Raw genomic sequence first — 23,688 nt, 5'->3', positions numbered from 1 at the left:
CTCTCCGGTACCAACTACCCTTCTCCCACCTGACACTACTCTCCATTACATAGGTGTGGCACAAATCTGACAAAAAGACTTGTCAGGGATTTAAGGACAAGGAAGTACCCTGAAAGTAACAATTTAAAGACACTAAAAAACAAGGAAGTCCCCTGAAAGTAACTGCTTGAGATAGAGCCCTGGCTAATCAATGGCTAGGCTTCAAATGCATGCATGCAACTTTGTGTAACAAGGGAGAATGAATCCAGGTAAGCTGGGCCACTCCTCCCATATGAAAACAAACCTCTGAGTTTCACTTAGTGTCTTAAAGCTCCTGGTAAATGGGAATAACAGACCTTTTTATTTTCCTCCTGGATAATTTTTCTAAGATTTAAACTGGTAACTGGATTAATATTCTACTCCCTGGTGATTTGGATTCTTTCTTAAGTATAAAAGTCGAAGATTTCTCCAGTAGGCTTCTCTAAAAACAAAGCAGCTGGGTGGAAAAAAATAATTGTAAGAAAAGTCCCTCCCTTCTCAACAAGATGGCAAGACGAACTTCATCATGCACTGTACCAGGGAAGAAACAGATTTTCTTCCAAGACAACTGAGGAAATGGAGGACATAAATGAAGCCAGAGAAGTTACAAGAATGACTGACGGTAAGTATCCTACCAGCTGGTTGGAGCTCAGTTAGAAATTAAGTTGGACTGTAGGAAGTAAAACGTGGTATTTCTTGTGTACCTGAGGTTGTAGAATCGTATTATCTCCAAGCGTATCCATACACTTGGGTGACTTTAGAGATACATTTAATAACACCTACTTGCATATATATTATACTTCAATTAAACTTTAAAAAACCACTGTTATCCAAATAACCACATGAGGGCAGTATGATAGACCTGCTTTATAGAACATTACAAACAAAAATCTAACACTGAAATCAAGATCTATCAAAGCTGCAGGATACACACAGAAGGAAAGAGTACCAACATTTGTAAAGCATATACTGTGCACCAGACACCACTTTAATTTCACATTATCTTTCACAGAATCTGGAGTCTGATAGATCTGAAATTAAAGCCTGATGCCAGCTACTAGCTGTGTGATCCAAGATAATATGCTGCCTCAGTTTCTCTACCTTTAATAGGGAGATTATAATTCTTATCTCATGCATTATGGTGAGAATTAAATGATACCATTTATAATAATTACTTGGCTGGCTACCTGGCACAACCTACGTACCTGCTCGATAAGGGTAGCTAATATTTACAACAACTCAAATAGTCTACTATTACAAGCATTCTGTTGCTTAAAAAAAAAGGTTTGTAAGGCCAGATAGCTAATAAGTGGCAAAGCTAGGATTCAAATAAAGTCTGTGTGCCTCCCCAGGTGCCTTCTGGACCCTGAGTGCCATGCTACTAATGTCCCTGGTGTAGAGAAGAACTTATGCCTACAGGCCGCATAAAGCTTCAGTTCTCTGTGAAGACTATAAGAAGTCAATCTCCATACAGGATACAGCAGAAGGAGAGCTATTTCAAGGTGATGATTAATTCCCGTTAAGGGAACCTTAGTGCTGGTACGTAAGAGGTTCAAAGCTCTGGTGCCAAGGAGGCTTCTGATCAAGCCCTTACCATGCTGGGTCCTTGGTTCTTCTCTGTGTTTATGAGGGGGAGGAGGAGAGCCTTGGGCTAGATTAGAGGAAGGAAATGATTGTTCAACATGGGTGGGTGACAGTCAATCTCATCATTTGCTATCACAGACTTACAAGAACCTTTCCTTAAACTCACATCTCTTCTTGTCAGTACTCAAGGTCCAAAAAGTCATCCAAGCCAGTTTATTAAATATACATTACATTTCACACAAGCAGATCTGTATATTCAAAACAAGGGACGAGCATTTTTAGACAGAGGGAATTCCTCCATGCTCCTCATTCTTCACTGAGCATCAGCCACCCACAGCCAACAAATCAAAGCTTAAAAGAAGGTGCCATTCATGTTACACAAAAATACACTGGAGAGAAACAGTTACCCATGAAGTCAAGAATGGCTGAGGCAGCATTACTGTTTAACCCTACTGTCTGGATTGCTATAAATGTACTGGCACAATGCTTGTAGAAGATGCATGTTGTCTCCATTTTAAAAAGATACACTTCTTTGGAGATACTTTATAATGTCTCTTTCAGTTCCACATGTTTGTTAGTGCTCAATATAGAAATATTAGATGATGGTGGTGGAAATAAGAGTGGTGATGGCAGAGATAAGAGTGGCTGGGTCTGGAATCTGATTCTAGGAGCAGCCCTCCAGGTATGACTCAGAAAGGAAAACACTCTGGGCTATAAAGAGAATTTGGCCACTGTTGCTACTGTAGGAAGAGGAAGGTGTCGCCACCTCTTCTTAGGGGTGGCCGATGATGCAGTGTGGGTGATGTTTTTGCCATTAGCTCATTGTGATGTTTTTTCCATTAGCAATGATAAGTCATTCTCTCATCTGTTATCAGTGTGGCTTCCTCCGTCATTTTTTCATGAGCATTCCAGAGAGAAAGCACTGTCAGCTGACACTCCAGCAACTTCTTCTCTTGGACTGCCTGTCACAGAGCCAGTGCAGATGCAGCCACATGAAGAGGGTGATCCAGCTGTACTAGGGGCTTACGTCTCCACAGGTGGCATATGGTGGGTGGCTGCCATGTCCCAGCAAAGGGACAGAATCCACAGGTGGGCCTTTGAAATGCAGCGTGCTGTCCATCTGTTATAGTACAGTCTCCAGGGATTTCAAAGAGTTGGACATAAAATTGATCAGAGTAACAACAAACATGCAATAAGTTCATTTGAAACAGGTACAGAAAGTTTACTATTTTGCTCCCCTAAGTCTGACATAAAACTTAAAAAGACAATAGAGCCACGACCATTTCAAACACATTTCTTTTCATTTTCCATCCTAATTTTTTGTGGGGGCAAAAGTTAATTGTGTCCTTATTAAGAAACAATTTTCAAGAGAAAATTTTGTTGTTTCACTTCCTGATTGACTTAATGAAAAAATACCCAAATCAAAGTAAGATGACTCCCACTAATAAAAGAAGCTATGAAGCAAGGAAATAGTTCTTCAGCAATGTTTTTGGCAGAGAGAAAACCTAATTATAAAACCTCTGCTGTCTAGAAATGTCAAAATAAATGTTGTCATATACAGATGGCAAATCTCACTTTATTATTCATTACTGAAAAAACTGTCAAAAAATCATGGAAAAATATTGGTTAGCCAAACATCTGAGCCAAACATTAAGTATATGAGAATGAAACCTCATCCATATCCAGCTGATAAAAATTAAAATGGAACCATGACAACAACATTAGTTTTTAGGACTATTCCCGATGATGTACTGTTGTGGCTTGGCTATGGAAGACTGCCCTAAACCATCAGTGTCTGTCTCCATCTTGTTGCCCCCATGGGTCTTTCAGCCTGGGCTTGTCCAAGACCTCCTCCTCACCCTGACCTCGGGATCCTGGAAGGAAAAGCAAGGAAGGTTCCAGCAGCTTGGCATCAGAGCCTGGACTTCCCTCGGAACAGGGGTGCCAACGTGAATGGGACAGATGAAGGGACAGAATGATTCAAATACAAAGCAGCCCCTCTTTCTAAAAATGGGGCCTGTTTGCTGATGGTTGATTCTTTCAGACTAATATTTAAAATTACTAAAATGTAAATTAAAGAGTTAGTTTATGTCTTAGTAGTCATCTAAAGGATTAGGTATTAATTCAAACTTCTCCTATTAGAAGATCTTAGAGAAACTACCTACCCAGACACTTCCTTTACAATCCATTACAATCCAATGTTCTCCTGTTTCCCTCTTGCCCTCCATTCAGTCATTCTGATTAAATATGCATTCACTGCTGCCGAATCTCTCTAAAATGGACTTCCAGTCCATCACCCCTTGTCCAGCCCCACTGCCCTGGGTCTGACATCTCTCTCACCTGGACTCGGGGTAATTTACAGACTGCTACACGTTGTTGTCAGGGCATCTCTGTGAAAGTAAATCCAATCAGGCCACATCCATGTTTAAAGACCTAATTGCTTTCCAATCAGGAAAAATTTCAAACTTCAGTCAAACATATAGAATCCTTCACATCAAGCCCCAACCTACTTTTTGGGCAATTCCTGCCCTTCCCCGTAAAAAGTGCCCTGGGCTTCAATCACACAGAACTAAATTCTTGTTATTAGCATATGGTATGCCTGTTCATGCTGACTTTGCCTATATACATGTTGGTTCCTTTGCCTAAAATGCTCTACCTCTTCTTACCTGCCTGACTTAAATTTAATGTCACATCTTCTATTAACTTTTTGCTCACTCCCCAAATAGACTTTATCTCTCTTTGCTTCTATACTTTATGCACACCTTTTCTATTGCACTTATCTCTGTATATCGTTAATTAGTTGTTCATGGGTTTGTCTTCTCCTTAAACTCTGCCTCTCAAGGGCAAGAACAATGTCTCATCTCCTTTGCATTTCCAGGATCTAGCAGAACTGCCAAGAGAAGGGCTCAAAAATAAACGAGTGGAGAAAAGGCCACCAAAATTTGACACTGAAGTTACTAAAAATTAGCTTTGTTACTGTACAGTGTTTTCTGAGCCTTCACCCAGCCTTGACTTTGACTTAGGAAGCTGTTCTTTACAGAGATGTTGCTTATTTACCAGAATATGGGTAAGGCATGGTAGGGGGGCACCTAGACCCCTGTGAGGATTTACGCAATCAAACCCACAGAGACCAGCATTGTCTGCCCAACCTGGCACCTGATCTGCTACACTAAAGTCAAAGGGATTTGATTACAAGCATTTGAGGGACTTTGGTCCTGCCTGGAAAACATCTTCACTCACCCCTTAAACAAATCTTCCCAGAGCACCCACCATGTACCAGGGACCACTCTAGTTTTAGGAAAATGTCAGCCAAGACAGAAAAGGTCCTCTCTCTATGGAGTGAGTAGAAAAAGAGATAAGATCTCTGCCAGTGATTGGGCCTCTGGGAGGAGCTTAAACCAAGACAGGAAAAAGCCAACCCCCACCAGAGATGGGAGCACCCAGGTACAGAGAGTAGGAGGCTCAGGGGCCCCACGCAGTTACACAGATGGCAGGGTGCTCTACATCAAGGGTGCTTCTTAAGACAAAAATAACTATACTCATAAGAACACTCTGTTGCCAGAACTTAAGGAAAACTTTAGCCAGAATGATGACTAAACATAAACAAAAAGGTGTCTAGCTGTTTTATGACTGTCTTTATCTTTCCCTATCATCCCTATTGCCACAGTTCTAATTTCACTAAAATGTATTCATGGGAGAGGTGTTACATGCTGTGAGCCTGGGAAAATTACTCTCTCTCTCAGCCTGTTTCCTCATTTGAAAAATGAGGGTAACAATACCCATCTTAATATAAAGCCTGGCACAGAAATGGTGCTCCATAAACACTAGCTATTTTCACTGATGATCACGACCAGCAGCAGCATCGAAGTATGCAGAGCAGAACAGACTCCCATCTGGGTATTTATTAAACATAGACCAGATTTAGGTAGTATAGCTATACTCTAAAACACCATACTTTCAAAGAAGAAAATCTTACAAGCACAGAGCTCTTCTGGGTTGCTTTCTCTTCTCTACAGGTAATTTCTTGAGAGTAATAAAAATACAATGAATTGTGAAGGGTTTTGTTGTTACTGGGGCAGAGCCAGGTGACTACTTTCTGTTTCTAGTTCAAATAATGTACATGAATTATCAAAGAAAGAGGTACAATAATCATAGCCGGTGATTCAAATCAAATGTCAGAGACTGAATCTTTATTCATATATTCATTTGAATATTTGTGGGGGTTTTAAATGGTTGGCACCATTCAGGGCAGATAAATGTTCTGATCCCTACCTTCCAGTCAGACACAATTAGACTTTACACCTTAATTAAAAGAACCAGCGAGGCGAACATTCCTGCTGAGCTAGCACAAGGAGGATTCTGGTGGAATGGTATTAGCAGCCAGACCCAAATAACTGATGTAGCCACCAAATGAGCTGCCGATAAAGGAAGATAGATGCATGGAAAAGGCAAAACCGGAATAAGTGGGGATTAAAAAGAAAATTATATAGTGTTGTAGTAGAAGATTTCCTCATTTTAATGGGGCTAATGTCACTGCTTATAATGATGAGATACCAACAAGATTCTATCTCTCATTTAAAATTTATTAAGAATGAAAGACTCAAAAGTCTGTTGAAAGATTGAAAACATTTGGTCTCTTAAAGTAAAATAGTACTGGGACCTGGAAAACACTGTCCTAATTTATTACATATTTTTAGGCAAACAGCTGGACTTTTTTCTGTAATTTAAAGCAGAGGAAGTCGCAGATCTTGGAGAACCTTAAATGAAAGTTGTAGGATAAGTACACATTGCTGTGAGTTACTCTCAAATGGAATGGGTAATGCTAAATTTGATCTCCAAATCCTGGATCCCCTATAACAATAAGCACAGATGCCCCATGTTTAGAGTATTTACAGCCAGTAAAAGTATACCAAATGTTTGCTCTATTCTTTTTTAAAACTAAAGCCCTCCTTGTTTTCCCTTCAGTTTGATCTTGAAAGAATGCTTAATATTTTTTACTAATGAAATTATGAATTTGGGGGCGAACTGAAACTGTTTGCCACTTTGAAAGAGTATAATAGTTTATTCAATAATTATTTATCTCCCCTTCAAGACCTGAAACTCCTTTAAGGTGGCCAGATACTTTTTTTTATTAGATAGCTGTTTATCCATCAGTAATGCCAACTGAGAAGTAATAGATGAAAAAGTAGCACAGAAGGGCTTTAGAGTCTGGCAATTTCAAGGACAGCAGGAGAGAAATGAAAATACCATCAACAGAAAAAAGAATTATAGTTGCTATATATATATATATGTATATATATATATACATATATATATATATAGTATTAAATATAATACAAGTGTACTTGCATGGTGAGAAAGATGGGAATTGAGGCCAGTGATTTTTCAGAGAGAATTGAATCAGAGAAAGCTAACATTCTATGTGGGCAAGCATCAGTTAATTTATCTTTATATTTCCAAATATATAATACAAGTTAAATGTTCTGAATTTACCCCTGAAGCAGAAACAACATTTTATTGGATCTTTACTTTGTATGTAGTAAGATAAGATTTTAAAGTTCCTCAGAAAAACCAATAAACTAAACTGAGCTTAGAACAGGCAGTTTTGTTTCCCCAGAGCTCTTCTCTGAGGTTTGCTAAATGCTAAAGGAGCTCACTGGTATATGTGTGACAAATTACAAAGGGAGAGACAAACATAAGTCATGAGAACATTGTCAGCACAATCCTCTTGGAAGAACAGAAGAGTGAAACATTCAATGGCAGAACAAGAATAATTTAATACACCTATATATTAAGAAGTTTGTTAAAGGAATTAAACAAATATTTCAAATGTTGAATGCATACTTAATAAAGGTACAAGAAAATGTTTCTCTTCAGATCTGCAGGTAACACTTGCTCCAAAGCCAAAGTGAAACAAACTCGGAGTCCTCAGACTCCAGGTTCTCCTGACCATGCAGGCAGCAGGACCCTTCTGCCCAGGCTGGGAACGGGGAGAGGGAGGAGAAATCCTGGTGACCCCAAACAGGTACTGGGAGGGAAGCAGCTGGAGGAAAGGAGAACTCTGTGCCTAAGGAGAGGCAAGAGGCATTTTATCAGGAGACACAGTGATGTTGAAATAGGAAGGTCCAATATCAGGGAAAAGCATCATGTCCTAAACAGCATGAATCAGGATTAAAAAAAAAAAAAAGACCAAACACAAATCAAATGCCCCTGAGTAACCACAAAAGGCTCATCAAGTCCCTGCAATAAGATCCCTTTATTCCCAGATACTGGTCTGGTGATGGTACCTGGCTTCCTCATTTCACAGCATGCTAGAATCTGAAAATTAGGAAGGTGCAGATTGCTGGAGATGGTCTCCATAGAGACCATCCTAAGGGTAAGGGAAGAAGAAAAAATGTGAATTTTAAAAGTAGACCACAAGCTAAAAGCATATTTACCTGTTTCTCCAACATTAAGTGATCCACACTGATGTACATTAAGGATACCACTGTATGAAGCATATACACTAATAAAAAAAAGTAAATGATGACCATATTAAGATGGCAAGAGGCTCATAGTATAATTAAGGATAGTTTAGACCTAGAAAAAGGTTTATATCCATATTCATGACACGAATCCCATCTACATCAATGGAATGTGACCACCTCCACCTGTCATCTTCCAGCAGAGGACACAACCACAAGCACACAGCAACTTTACTCTCCCGGCAGAGCTAAGCCTATACATTGAAAAGATGAAAATGATTACAGGTCAAACAGGGCACCTCAGGATGCATTAAAATAGTAAGTCAGGGCTTTTCTTACTCCCTGTAATTCCTGTTGCCCTGTGACTTCCACCTGCCCGGGAAGTAGGCAGGGCAGTGGGTACAGCCTCAGGGAAGGGGTAATCAGCAGCCTGACGATGTCATAGGTTTAGCTTAATCACTCAGTTAGGGGAAGAGAGAGGACTGCAAGCAGAGCGAGGACAGGGCTGTGAGCCTAAGGAGGCACCGTGGGCCCTGGCCTCAGGACTGCATCCCATGGTAGAGGAAATGACAGGTGTGGAACCCAAGAGTAGAATCAACTGGGACCTCATCCAGGGGGCCTGGGGGCAGTGGGGACAGTGAGGCCCTTTGCATTGCCCTGTGCCCAGTGTGGTCTGGCAGCAGCAGGTGGCAATGGTTGTAGGGTCACAGGCCCTTACACCACTGTGTGGAAGAAGATGCAGCCCCAAAGGTGAATGGTTTTCATTTGCTGTTGAGAAGAGCACAGATGAGGCAAGAGATGGCCCAAGTCTCTGCAGGCAAGGAGGTTGCAGCATAATCGAGATGGATTACACAAAAAGACCAGAAAGGAACACGAAGGCTCCCGTATAGAGCATGTAGGGATGATGACACATGAAGGCTCCTGCATAGAGCATGTAGGGATGATGACTAGGGACCAGACACTTCCCTCAGCTCCAATGCTTTGGTTCTCTGGAGGCCAGCCAGGGATAGACAAAGAGACTTTGAACTAACCTAGTTGACCCGACTTAACTGAAACCAGATTCACTCCACCCAGCAGAACTGGACCCTGGTAGTACTGAGTACAGCTATGGTGGGGGGAAGAAGAAGCATTACACTTGTTGCATATCTAAGTTTGTGGACTGAAGTCTGTGATCACTATCATGAGTGTGAGCATTACGGCTGGATGCTCTGTGTCTGATGGATATCACAGCTATGTTGGGTTACTTTGCAGGTGAAACAGATGAATCCATTTTTATTGCTGTGGTTGTTTTTTTTGTGTGTGGATGTATAATAGGTGACCCACCTATGGGCTCATTCACAGATTTTACCTTTTTATATAATAGCAACTATAATAATTGGAAAAGTTCTGAAATAGGATAAAAAGCTTGTTTCTATATCAAACCTAAAACCTTCTTTTCATAACTATTATTTTGTAACGATCTTTTCACTGTCTTGTAACGGAATTCATACATAAGATTATACTCACACATCTAATTTGTAAAACAAGCTCTAAATGTAATATAAAAAGGAAGAGGCAACTGATAATAAAATAGCATGTATTTCATATGAAAATGTGAAGGCTCAATCCTAAAAGACGTAACAAAGTGGTGAGATAATTGTGTGTACTATACAGGTAAATTTGGACTTCAAGGAAGCCATTTCTGTACTAAAAGTACAGAAAAATGAAAGTGAGCAGGGATGAATACGAGAATAAAAGTTAGAATATAAAGTGTCTATAAAGCCATGCAAAAACTACAGTGTCTATGCAAAACTAGATGAGGTTCTAGACTCAGAAAATTATAAATATGTGTTTTAGTCCTCATGCCTAACCAGCAGGAAATTTGTAAGCTATATATAAGGCTTAAGATACACAGCTCCTCACATGCAGGATTTTTAGAGGCACTGCATCCTGGACCTCTGTCCACTAAGTGCTAGTAGCACCCATGCAAATTTCCAAAATTCTCTCCTTAAGAACCACTGCCCTACATAATGGCAAATTGGGACATATGGCCAGGCAAAGGCAATGACCTCTATTTCAAGAGGCTCTCCAGGTTGGCATTCATTACTTTGTGAATTTATTATCATCTGAGGTCGGATCTGAAGTTCTACAGGCTCACAAATAATTCTACCAGCACATGGAACAAGGCTCTACCTCTCAGGACAGAACCACTGTAAGTGATACATATAATCATTGATTTACAATGTAAATTTACCTATCACAGTGGCTTGCATGTTCATGCCCCATATGAATGGTTCAAATGCATGGGAGGCCAAATCATAATTGATTTCCTAGTGAAGAAGACTCAGACTTACTATGTCTTGTTGCCAACATATGGTGTATTTGTGTTATTGTTTATGCAATCTCATAATAATTACTTTTCAGATCTAAAATGTTATAGTGTACTACAAATATTCAAAAGTGCTTCTTTCTTTAAAAAAGGAAATAAGCCAAATTTTAACCACTTTTTTCCAGCAATTAAGTTCTCAAAAAGCTACTAACATTCACTCAAGAGTAGATAACTTAAGTAGCTCTACATCTATTAAAGAAATTGAAATTTGTAATTAAAAACTTCCCATAAAGAAAACTCCAGGCTCAAATGGCTTCACTTGTAACTGTGAAATATTTAAAGGAGAAATAATACTCACTCTATACAAACTTCTCCACAAAACAGAGAGGAGCCCAAATTCCCAATTTATTCTAGGAAGCTGGCATTACTCCGATTCTAAAACCAAGAGATTACAAAAAAAGAAAAAAGAAAAAGAAAACTACAATGAACAGAGGTGCAAAAATCCTTAACAAAATCTTAGTGGATCAAATCCAACTATATATAAAAGTGATAATATATTAATGTATTGTTTTCCATTGCTGCCATAACAAATTATCATAAACGTTAGCAGCTTCAACACCACAAATTTATCATCTTATAGTTCTATAGGTTAGAAGTCTGATACAAGTCTCAAAGGGCTAAAATCAAGGTGCTGGAAGGGTTGCATTCACTTCTGAAGGCTCTAAAGAATCTGTTCCTTTGCGATTTTCAGCTTCTAGAGATTGCTTGATTTCCTTGGCTCAAGATCCTCCTCCTTCAACTTCAAAGCCAGCACTGGTAGGCTGAATCTTTCTCACATCATATTACTTTGACCTCCTCTTTGTCTATCTCTTCCACTTTTACAACCGTTGTGATAACATTAGGCCCAATCAGACAACAGTTCAGATGACTGGCAACCTTAATTCCTCTGCATCAGCTAACATAATATTCATGGGTTCAGGGCTGTAAAATGTGAACATGTTTGGAGAAAGAGAAGGGGCCATTACTCTGTCACAGTCATGATGACACAGTGAGGTTATCCTTGGATTGCAAGTAATTTGCAAACAGAAGCACAGAGTCGCAAGAATTACACTACCCAACTCAAGACCCACTGTATAAAGCTATACTAATCAAGACAGCATGGTGCTGGAATAGGGAGCCTAGTAAAAGAACCACACTTAAATGATCATTTGGTATTTAACAAAGGTGCCAAATAAACCAATCAAGAATTCCTTGCCACAAATGATTCTAGAGTAATTGGATATCTACAGGGGGGAAAAAAGAACTTTGGCCCATCCCCACTTCACAACATACATAAAAATTACCTGAAGATGGGTCATATTACAGCTCGTTTTTTAAAAAGAAATTAAAGTATGAGCAAAGGACTTAAATATATATTTCTCCAAAGAAGATACACAAGTGGCCAAAGAGCACATGAAAAAAATTCTCAATATCACTAGTCATCAGGGAGATACACATTAGAACCACAAGGAGATACCACTTCACACTTACTAGGATGGTTATAATAAAAAGGAAAATGACAAATGTTGGAGATGATGTGGAAAAACCAGAACCCTCATACATTGCTGGTGAGAATTTAACATGGTTTTGCTGCTTTGGAAATAGTTTAGTAGTTCCTCAAAAAGTTAAACATAGAGTTACCATATAAACCAGAAATCCCATTCCTAGATGTATGACCAAGAGAAACGAACACATATGTCCACCCCAAAATGTGTATATGCATGTTCACAGCAGCATTATTCTTCAAAACCAGAAGAATGGAAACACCCAATGTCTACTAACTGATGAACGGATAAAGAAAATGTGATATATTTTCAGCAATATGTAGCAAAAAAAAAAAAAAAGAGGGTATTATTCAATAATAACAAGAAAGGAAGTACTAATACATGCTACAGTATGAAAGAACTTTGAAAACATCTTGCTAATGGAAAAAGCTAGACACAGAAGATCACATACTGTATTATTCCACTTACGGTTTACCCTTGAACACCAAAGGTTTGAACTGTGTTGGTCCACTTACACATGGATTTTTTTCAGTAAATGTACTCGAAAATTTTTTGGAGGTTTATAACCATTTGAAAAAACATTTTCTTTTCTCTAGCTTATATTATAAGAACACAGTATATAATAACATACAAAACATGTGTTAGTCAACTGTTTATGTCACTGGTAAGGCTTCCAGTCAACAGTAGGCTCTTAGTAGTTCAATTTTGGGTGAGTCAAGGTACACATGGATTTTCAACTCACAGGGTAGCTTCCCTAATCCCTGCGCTATTCGAGGGTCAACTATATATGAAATGTCCAGAATAGTCAAATCTATACAAACAGAAAGTAGATTAGTGGTTATCTAGATTGGGAGGAAGGGGGAATGCTAATAGATACAGGATTTTTTTTGTGGGTGATGGTAATAAAAACATTAGATGATGGTCATGATTGTATAACTTTGTGAATATAACTGATGACTTGTACACTTTAAAAGGGTGAATTTTATGTTAATATGAATCATATCTTAACAAAATTGAGGAAAACAAAGATGGACCAAAGACCTAAACATAAAAGCTCAAACCATAAAACTTTTATAGAAAAATGTAAGAGAATATCTTTGTCACTTGGGAGTAAGCAATGGTTTCTTAAAACCAACAGTTTTCCCCACACATTTGTGTATAAAAACTGATAAGCCCCATAATGGTATAGGTGGGAGCACAGGGATGATAAAACTTGAAAGGCAGAAGCAGCAGTGGGAGAAAGTGCAGCTCTGGTCAGGGGTGGGTTCTTACTGCAGTTAAGCATCCATCCTTACTTTTTGACCATTGGGTGAGAGGTGGGTTAAGGAAGAAATCCTATATTCATGAAAACTCTTTGTGATGTCACAGGAATATATATAGCCTGCTTCATGGAAACCATCCAAGCCTGACCACCCCATGTATATTTGAAAACACAGGCAGGGATGTACCTTAGTACAACAGATGTGATTCTCCTAGGCAGGGTATTCTAGGTTCCACCCTAATTAACAAAACACAGAGCTTCCAGGACATATCAGATTCTTTGTTCTTGTTTCCACCAGATTCATGGGGCTTTTAAAAACAGATCTTTACCAGAATCAAAGTGTCTCTCTTTCTCTTACAGGCTCCTACTTTTTTTTTTTTTTTTTTTTTTTTTTTTTGAGAGGGCATCTCTCATATTTATTGATCAAATGGTTGTTAACAACAATAAAATTCAGTATAGGGGGGTCAATGCTCAATGTACAATCATTAATCCATCTCAAGCCTAATTCTCGTCAGTCTCCAATCTTCTGAAGCATAACGAACAAGTTCTTACATGGTGAACGAATTCTTACAGAGTGAATAAATTCTTACATGGTGAACAGTACAAGGGCATTCATCACAGAAACTTTCGGTTTTGATCATGCAATATGACCTATAAACCATCAGGTCAAATATGAATATTCATTTGATTTTTGTACTTGATTTATATGTTGATCCCCCATTTCTCCTATTATTATTATTATTTTTATTTTTAATAAAATGCTGAAGTGGTAGGTAGATGCAAGATAAAGGTAGAAAACATAGTTTAGTGCTGTAAGAAGGCAAATGTAGATGATCAGATGATCAGGTGTGTGCCTATGGACTAAGTATTAATCCAGGCTAGACAAGGGCAGCAAGACATCCACGGATGCAGAAGATTTCTCTCAAAGCAGGGGGGGTGAGGTTCTGAGCCTCACCTCTGTTGATCCCCAAATTCTCACCTGATGGCCCCCCTGCGACTGTGCCTGTCTTAGGTTGTTCCTCCCTTGAGGAATCTTACCCGTCTCTGGCTAACCAGTCATCTTCCGGGGCCATACAGGGAAATGTAAAGTTGGTAAGTGAGAGAGAAGCCATATTGTTTGCAAAGGTTAGCTTTTTACTTCTTTGCAGATTTATGCCCTGTGGCTTCTATGCCCAGCATTTGTCTCGAGGTATCTTTACCACCTGGAGGAATTATGATACTCGGTAAATTCGATATGAGGCACGAATTCTATTTAAGGTTTGTAATTAGGAAGGAAGAAGAAAAGCTATAGATGTAGCATATGAAGGAAACTTGGGAGGATTGATTATTTCTTTGACATATCTTCTTGTAGAGTACCTTAAGTATGTATAGGTTTTAAACTACTAACTAATTTGCACACACATATTAACATAATAGGAATACGGTGACATAAACAAAGCAAATCTATAATTACCAGCCATCTCCAGTGAAGCCAAGAAAACCATTTAGGCACCCTAGGCATTTGTGAAAATTTATCTATAATATGATGGATATTTTCCAACTGTACTTGAACCATCAGACAAATTAAAGCAGCCCATTTCTGGGATCTGTTCACATCCCATATGTTCTTTTAACCATAGATAGTCTATAGTCATGAGATTTTGGGGTGCTACAACTTGCACCCCTCCCAACTCCTGGTTGAGTTCCAACAGTACAGATCCAGTCAAATTCGTTGTCTCAATGTATGCACATGCCAGCCTAGACATCTCCCTCCTCCTTCTTATGGCAAGTCCAGGAGACGGTGGGCTGGATGCAGCCACAACCGCAGCATCGTCCGGATCCCTGGGGAGGCTTTTTGATGAACATCCCCCGGCACGAGTCCTCCAGAGAGTGCTGATGCCGGAAGCTCCTCCTCATATCGTATCTTATTTCATTTTCTGGGTATCCAAGCTAGGCCTTGATCTTCTGCGTAGAAACAAACAGACCCTTTGCCCACACTTTGACATGCCCTCTATACCACTGTGCAGAACTCATTGGAGGTCAGCACACAGTAACTGCTTTTTTTTTTTTTTTTTTAATTAAGAGAAAGGAATATTATCAGAAAAGAGTACCTCCATAGCTGATCATCTGACACCCTTTAAGTGATCAACATTAAGGATATTTAAAGCATGCGTTGATCTTTGATTTACCAATAGTTTTATCCTGTTAACGAGTAATCCCCTTTTCTTTCTTTCTTTCTTTCTTTTTTTTTTTTTTTTTAAATTTTTAATCTACCCTTACATGAAGAATACTATGTTTACTATGCTCTCCCCTATATCAGGTCCCCCCTAACAACCCCATTACGGTTACTGTCCATCAGCTTAGCAAAATGTGGTAGAGTCACTACTTGTCCTCTCTGTGTTGTGCAGCCCACCCTCCCCTTTCTCCCTCCCCCCCATGCATGCTAATCTTAATACCCGCCTTCTTCTTCCCCCCCCTTATCCCACCCTGCCCACCCATCCTCCCCAGTTCCTTTCCCTTTGGTACCTGTTAGTCCATTTTTGGGTTCTGTAATTCTGCTGCTGTTTTGTTCCTTCAGTTTTTCCTTTGTTCCTATACTCCTCAGATGAGTGAAATCATTTGGTATTTCTCTTTCTCTGCTTGGCTTATTTCACTGAGCATAATACTCTCCAGCTCCATCCATGTTGCTGCAAATGGTTGGATTTTTCCACTTCTTATGGCTGAGTAGTATTCCATTGTGTATATGTACCACATCTTCTTTATCCATTCATCTACAGATGGACATTTAGGTTGCTTCCAATTCTTGGCTATTGTAAATAGTGCTGCGATAAACATAGGAGTGCATCTGTCTTTCTCAAACTTGATTGCTGTGTTCTTAGGGTAAATTCCTAGGAGTGGAATTCCTGGGTCAAATGGTAGGTCTGTTTTGAGCATTTTGATGCACCTCCATACTGCTTTCCACAATGGTTGAACTAATTTACATTCCCACCAGCAGTGTAGGAGGGTTCCCCTTTCTCCACAGCCTCGCCAACATTTGTTGTTGTTTGTCTTTTGGATGGCAGCTATCCTTACTGGTGTGAGGTGATACCTCATTGTAGTTTTAATTTGCATTTCTCTGATAATTAGCGATGTGGAGCATCTTTTCATGTGTCTCTTGGCCATCTGTATTTCTTTTTTGGAGAACTGTCTGTTCAGTTCCTCTGCCCATTTTTTAATTGGGTTATTTGTTTTTTGTTTGTTGAGGCGTGTGAGCTCTTTATATATTCTGGACGTCAAGCCTTTAGCAGATCTGTCATTTTCAAATATATTCTCCCATACTGTAGGGTTCCTTTTTGTTCTATTGATGGTGTCTTTCGCTGTACAGAAGCTTTTCAGCTTAATGTAGTCCCACTTGCTCATTTTTGCTGTTGTTTTCCTTGCCCGGGGAGATATGTTCAAGAAGAGATCACTCATGTTTATGTCTAAGAGGTTTTTGCCTATGTTTTTTTCCAAGAGTTTAATGGTTTCGTGACTTACATTCAGGTCTTTGATCCATTTTGAGTTTACCTTTGTATATGGGGTTAGAATATGGTCCAGTTTCATTCTCCTACATGTAGCTGTCCAGTTTTGCCAGCACCATCTGTTGAAGAGACTGTCATTTTGCCATTGTATGTCCATGGCTCCTTTATCAAATATTAATTGACCATATATGTTTGGGTTAATTTCTGGGGTCTCTAATCTGTTCCACTGGTCTGTGGCTCTGTTCTTGTGCCAGTACCAAATTGTCTTGATTACTATGGCTTTGTAGTAGAGCTTGAAGTTGGGGAGTGAGATCCCCCCTACTTTATTCTTCTTTCTCAGGATTGCTTTGGCTATTCGGGGTCTTTGGTGTTTCCATATGAATTTTTGAATTATTTGTTCCAATTCATTGAAGAATGTTGCTGGTAATTTGAGAGGGATTGCATCAAATTTGTATATTGCTTTCGGCAGGATGGCCATTTTGACGATATTAATTCTTCCTAGCCATGAGCATGGGATGAGTTTCCATTTATTAGTGTCCCCTTTAATTTCTCTTAAGAGTGACTTGTAGTTTTCAGAGTATAAGTCTTTCACTTCCTTGGTTAGGTTTATTCCTAGGTATTTTATTCTTTTTGATGCAATGGTGAATGGAATTGTTTTCCTGATTTCTCTTTCTATTGATTCGTTGTTAGTGTATAGGAAAGCTACAGATTTCTGTGTGTTGATTTTGTATCCTGCAACTTTGCTGTATTCCGATATCAGTTCTAGTAGTTTTGGAGTGGAGTCTTTAGGGTTTTTTATGTACAGTATCATATCATCTGCAAATAGTGACAGTTTAACTTCTTCTTTACCAATCTGGATTCCTTGTATTTCTTTGTTTTGTCTGATTGCCGTGGCTAGGACCTCCAGTACTATGTTGAATAACAGTGGGGAGAGTGGGCATCCCTGTCTGGTTCCCGATCTCAGTGGAAATGCTTTCAGCTTCTCGCTGTTCAGTATAATGCTGGCTGTGGGTTTATCATATATGGCCTTTATTATGTTGAGGTACTTGCCCTCTATTCCCATTTTGCTGAGAGTTTTTATCATGAATGGATGTTGAATTTTGTCAAATGCTTTTTCAGCATCTATGGAGATGATCATGTGGTTTTTGTCTTTCTTTTTGTTGATGTGGTGGATGATGTTGATGGATTTTCGAATGTTGTACCATCCTTGCATCCCTGGGATGAACCCCACTTGGTCATGGTGTATGATCCTTTTGATATACTGTTGAATTCTGTTTGCTAATATTTTGTTGAGTATTTTTGCATCTACATTCATCAGGGATATTGGTCTGTAATTTTCTTTTTTGGTGGGGTCTTTTCCTGGTTTTGGTATTAGGGTGATGTTGGCTTCATAGAATGAGTTTGGGAGTATTCCCTCTTCTTCTATTTTGTGGAACACTTTAAGGAGAATGGGTATTATGTCTTCTCTGTGTGTCTGATAAAATTCCGAGGTAAATCCGTCCGGCCCCGGGGTTTTGTTCTTGGGTAGTTTTTTGATTACTGTTTCAATTTCTTTGCTTGTAATTGGTTTGTTTAACTTTTGTGTTTCTTCCTTGGTCAGTCTTGGGAGGTTGTATTTTTCTAGGAAGTTGTCCATTTCTTCTAGGTTTTCCAGCTTGTTGGCATATAGGTTTTCATAGTAGTCTTTAATAATTCTTTGTATTTCTGTGGAGTCTGTCGTGATTTTTCCATTCTCATTTCTGATTATGTTGATTTGTGTTGACTCTCTTTTTCTCTTAATAAGTTGGGCTAGAGGCTTATCTATTTTGTTTATTTTCTCAAAGAACCAGCTCTTGGTTTCGTTGATTTTTGCTATTGTTTTATTCTTCTCAATTTTGTTTATTTCTTCTCTGATCTTTATTATGTCCCTCCTTCTGCTGACTTTAGGCCTCATTTGTTCTTCTTTTTCCAGTTTTAATAATTGTGATGTTAGACTATTCATTTGGGATTGTTCTTCCTTCTTCAAGTGTGCCTGGATTGCTATATACTTTCCTCTTAAGACTGCTTTCGCTGCATCCCACAGAAGTTGGGGCTTAGTGTTGTTGTTGTCATTTGTTTCTATATATTCCTTGATCTCTATTTTGATTTGTTCATTGATCCATTGATTATTTAGTAGCATGTTGTTAAGCCTCCATGTGTTTGTGAGCCTTTTTGTTTTCTTTGTAGAATTTATTTCTACTTTCATACCTTTGTGGTCTGAAAAATTGGTTGGTAGAATTTCAATATTGTGGAATTTACTGAGGCTCTTTTTGTGAGCTAGTATGTGGTCTATTCTGGAGAATGTTCCATGTGCACTTGAGAAGAATGTATATCCTGTTGCTTTTGGATGTAAAGTTCTATAGATGTCTATTAGGTCCATCTGTTCTAGTGTGTTGTTCAGTGCCTGTGTGTCTTTACTTATTTTCTGCCCGGTGGATCTATCCTTTGGGGTGAGTGGTGTGTTGAAGTCTCCTACAATGAATGCATTGCAGTCTATTTCCCTCTTTAGTTCTGTTAGTATTTGCTTCACATATGCTGGTGCTCCTGTATTGGGTGCATATATATTTAGAATGGTTATATCCTCTTGTTGGACTAAGCCCTTTATCATTATGTAGTGGCCTTCTTTATCTCTTGTTACTTTCTTTGTTTTGAAGTCTATTTTGTCTGATATTAGTACTGCAACCCCTGCTTTCTTCTCACTGTTGTTTGCCTGAAATATGTTTTTCCATCCCTTGACTTTTAGTCTATGCTTATCTTTGGGTTTAAGGTGAGTTTCTTGTAAGCAGCATATAGATGGGTCTTGCTTTTTTATCCATTCTATTACTCTATGTCTTTTGATTGGTGCATTAAGTCCATTTACATTTAGGGTGACTATTGAAAGATATGTACTTATTGCCATTGCAGGCTTTAGATTCGTGGTTACCAAAGGTTCAAGGTTAGCTTCTTTAGTATCTTACTGCCTAACTTAGCTCGCTTATTGAGCTGTTATATACACTGTCTGGAGAGTCTTTTCTTCTCTCCCTTCTTATTCCTCCTCCTCCATTCTTCATATGTTGTGTGTTTTGTTCTGTGCTCTTTTTAGGGGTGCTCCCATCTAGAGCAGTCCCTGTAGGATGCCCTGTAGAGGTGGTTTGTGGGAAGCAAATTCCCTCAGCTTTTGCTTGTCTGGGAATTGTTTGATCCCACCATCATATTTAAATGATAGTCGTGCTGGATACAGTATCCTTGGTTCAAGGCCCTTCTGTTTCATTGCATTAAGTATATCATGCCATTCTCTTCTGGCCTGTAGGGTTTCTGTTGAGAAGTCTGATGTTAGCCTGATTGGTTTTCCTTTATAGGTGACCTTTTTCTCTCTAGCTGCCTTTAAAACTCTTTCCTTGTCCTTGATCCTTGCCATTTTAATTATTATGTGTCTTGGTGTTGTCCTCCTTGGATCCTTTCTGTTGGGGGTTCTGTATAATTCCATGGTCTGTTCGATTATTTCCTCCCCCAGTTTGGGGAAGTTTTCAGCAATTATTTCTTCAAAGACACTTTCTATCCCTTTTCCTCTTTCTTCCTCTTCTGGTATCCCTATAATACGAATGTTTTTCCTTTTGTATTGGTCACATATTTCTCTTAGTGTTGTTTCATTCCTGGAGATCCTTTTATCTCTCTCTATGTCAGCTTCTATACGTTCCTGTTCTCTGGCTTCTATTCCTTCAATGGCCTCTTGCATCTTATCCATTCTGCTTATAAATCCTTCCAGGGATTGTTTCACTTCTGTGATCTCTTTCCTGACATCTGTGATCTCCTTCCGGACTTCATCCCACTGCTCTTGCATTTTTCTCTGCATCTCATCCCACTGCTCTTGCATTTTTCTCTGCATCTCATCCCATTGCTCTTGCATTTTTTTCTGCATCTCTGTCAGCATGTTCATGATTTTTATTTTGAATTCTTTTTCAGGAGGACTAGTTAGGTCTGTCTCCTTCTCAGGTGTTGTCTCTGTGATCTTTGTCTGCCTGTAGTTTTGCCTTTTCATGGTGATAGAGATAGTTTGCAGAGCTGGTACAAGTGACCGCTGGAAGAGCTTCCCTTCTTGTTGGTTTGTAGCCTTTTCCTGGGAGAATAGCGACCTCTAGTGGCTTGTGCTGGGCAGCTGTGCGCAGACAGGGCTTCTGCTTCCTGCCCAGTTGCTTTGGGGTTTATCTCCGCTGTTGCTGTGGGCTTGGCCTGGCTGGGGCTCTTCCTCCAAAATGGTGGAGCCCCGTTGGAGGGGGAGCAGCCAGGAGACTATTTATCTCCGTAAGGGGCCTCTGTGCTCCCTGCTGCCCAGGGGGTTAGAGTGCCCAGAGATCCCCAGATTCCCTGCTTCTGGTCTAAGTGACCTGTCCTGCCCCTTTAAGATTTCCAAAAAGCACTCTCCAAACCAAAACAACAACAGCAACAATGAGAGAGGGAACAGAAAGAAAGAGAAAAAAAAAAAAAGGAAAAAAAAAGGAAAAAACAAGCGATTTTTTTTTTTTTTTTTTTTTTGTCCTCAGGTGCCGGTCCCAGGCACCCGCGCACTGGTCCTGCTGCCCTGTCTCCCTAGCACCAGGGTCCCTGTCCTTTCAAGGCTTCCAAAAAGCACCCACCCACCGGTCCCGCAGGGAAGGAACGCTCAATATTCTTGGTCCTCAGGCACTGGTCCCACGCACCCGCTCACCAGTCCCGCCGCCCTGCCTCCCTAGCACCGGGGTCCCTGTCCCTTCAAGGCTTCCAAAAAGCACTTGGCAAAAAGAGAGAAAAAAAAAGGGGAAAAACGCGCGATTTCTTCCGTCCTCAGGTGCTGGTCTCAGGCACCCACCCACCGGTCCCGCAGGGAAAAATGCGGGATATTCTTTGTCCTCAGGTGCCGGTCCCAGGCACCCGCTCACCAGTCCCGCCGCCCTGCCTCCCTAGCACCGGGGTCCCTGTCCCTTTTAGGCTTCCAAAAAGCACTCGCAGAAAAGAGAAAAAAAAAAGGGGAAAAACGCGCGATTTCCTCTGTCCTCAAGTGCCGGTCTCAGGCACCCGCCCACCGGTCCCGCAGGGAAAAACGGGGGATATTCTTTGTCCTCAGGCGCCGGTCCCAGCCACCCGCTCACCAGTCCCGCCACCGTGCCTCCCTAGCACTGGGGTCCCCGTCCCTTCAAGGCTTCCAAAAAGCGCTCGCCCAAAAGAGAAAAAAAAAAAGGGGAAAAACGCGCGACCTCCTCCGTCCTCAGGCACCGGTCTCAGGCACCCGCCCCCAGGTCTCGCAGGGAGAAACGCGGGATATTCTTTGTCGTCCGGCGCCGTTCCCAGGCACCTCCTCACCGGTCCCGCCACCCTGCCTCCCCAGCAACGGGGGCCCGTCCCTCTAAGGCTTCCAAAAAGCGCTCGCCAAAAAAAAAACCGCTCCGGTTTCTCTCCACCCGCCGGGAGCCGGGGGGAGGGGCGCTTGGGTCCCGCCGGGCTGGGGCTTGTATCTTACCCCCTTCACAAGGCGCTGGGTTCTTGCAGGTGTGGATGTGGTCTGGATGTTGTCCTGTGTCCTGTGGTCTCTATTTTAGGAAGATTTTTCTTTATTATATTTTCATAGCTCTATGTGTTTTTGGGAGGAGATTTCCACTGCTCTACTCACGCCGCCATCTTGGCTCCGCCCCAGGCTCCTACTTTTATACTTCAGTTTCTCACCGGGGCCTTTTGCATCAAGCTGACACAACCAAAACCTCTGCCTGGCATGTGAGGCACCAAATTATCTTTTTGAAAGCCTTGTGCATATACTCAAAGAGACCATTTCGCTGTAGATTCCATTTTTTGCTTCCTGCAAGTTTCAATGTGGAATCAAGAAGAAAATGACTTCTATAGAAGATGACATGAATCTTTTCTATACTTCATGTAATCATGAAGAGATATCAACCTCATCAGATATGAAATGGTATGCTAGTGATTTATTTTGATTTTCTGATTTATATACAGCAAAATTCACCTGTTTGCTGTGCAGTTCTATGACCCTTTGCAAAGGTTCTTAAGAAATAGAGAACCAGCACCACAATCAAGATCGAGAACCCCCTCACCCCAGAATCACTTCCTTGTGTGGCCCCTTTGTAGTGAGACCCTCCAACCCACCCTTAACCCCTGGCAACCACTCATGTTTTTCCCCATTTTTAAAGTTCTGCCTTTCCCAGAATGTCAGATAAAAAGAACTCTACAGTGTGAAACCTTTTGAGTCTGGCTTCTTGCACTGGGCACCATGCACCAGAGACTCGGGCACTTTGTGTGGGCATCCTGTTCCTTCCGCTGTGCAGTAGTCCACTGCACAGATGTACCCTCGCTTTGTTTATCCATTTCACTGGTTGAAGGACATTTGACTTTTCTGCAATTTTTAGTACCTATCAATAAAGCTGCTGGAAACATTTGGGTATAAGGTTTTGTATAAACATGTTTTCATTCTTCTTGGGTAAATTCCCATGCCTGGGATTGCTGCTTTCGAGACACATTTTCTTCATCTCTGGTTATTAGCGGTTTGATTACAGTGTGTAGTCTTCTTTGGGTTTATCCTGATGCATTTTACTGAGTTTCTTGAGTCTACACATGTATCTGTCACCAAATTTGTCAAGTTTGCAGACATTATGCCTTCATATATACTTTTCTGCATCAATATTTCTTCTCTCCTTGTAGGTCTGTAATGACATAAGTGTTAGACCTTTCGATATTGTCCCACAGGTTCCCACAGCTACGTTCAATTTTTTCTTTTTTCTGTCTTTCATATTGTGTAATGTCTATTGATGTTGAAGTCCACTGACTCTTTCCTCTGTCATCTTCATTATGCTACTGTGCCCATAAAATGGATTTTAATCTCGAGACACTGTATTCTTCAGTGCTAAAATTTCAGCTTGGTTCCTTTTTTTTTTTCCCTTCCAAGAACTTCTATGTTTCCATGCATTTCAAGAGTGTTCGACTTTACCTCGTGGAGGACAGTTACAATGGCTGCATTAGTGTATTTCTGACAACTCCAACATTTGGGTCA

At 40.3% G+C, this 23,688-nt stretch overlaps 1 protein-coding gene and 1 long non-coding RNA gene across 4 annotated transcripts in view; one reads left to right on the top strand and one right to left on the bottom strand.

Annotated features, from left to right (window-relative positions):
- The window catches only part of ARSB (arylsulfatase B), a 235,441-nt gene that overhangs the window by 130,692 nt on the left and 81,061 nt on the right, over positions 1 to 23,688 (bottom strand). The gene's annotated exons all lie outside the window — the stretch shown is intronic.
- LOC140848476 (uncharacterized) lies at positions 1,425 to 22,690 on the top strand. The gene is made up of 3 exons (XR_012129436.1): positions 1,425 to 1,520; positions 11,126 to 11,190; positions 22,324 to 22,690. It is a non-coding gene; the product is annotated as an uncharacterized lncRNA (long non-coding RNA).

This window comes from Manis javanica, chromosome 1, assembly GCF_040802235.1.
Source record: "Manis javanica isolate MJ-LG chromosome 1, MJ_LKY, whole genome shotgun sequence".
Lineage (NCBI taxonomy): Eukaryota > Metazoa > Chordata > Mammalia > Pholidota > Manidae > Manis > Manis javanica.
This window is presented reverse-complemented; position numbering and strand designations above follow the sequence as displayed.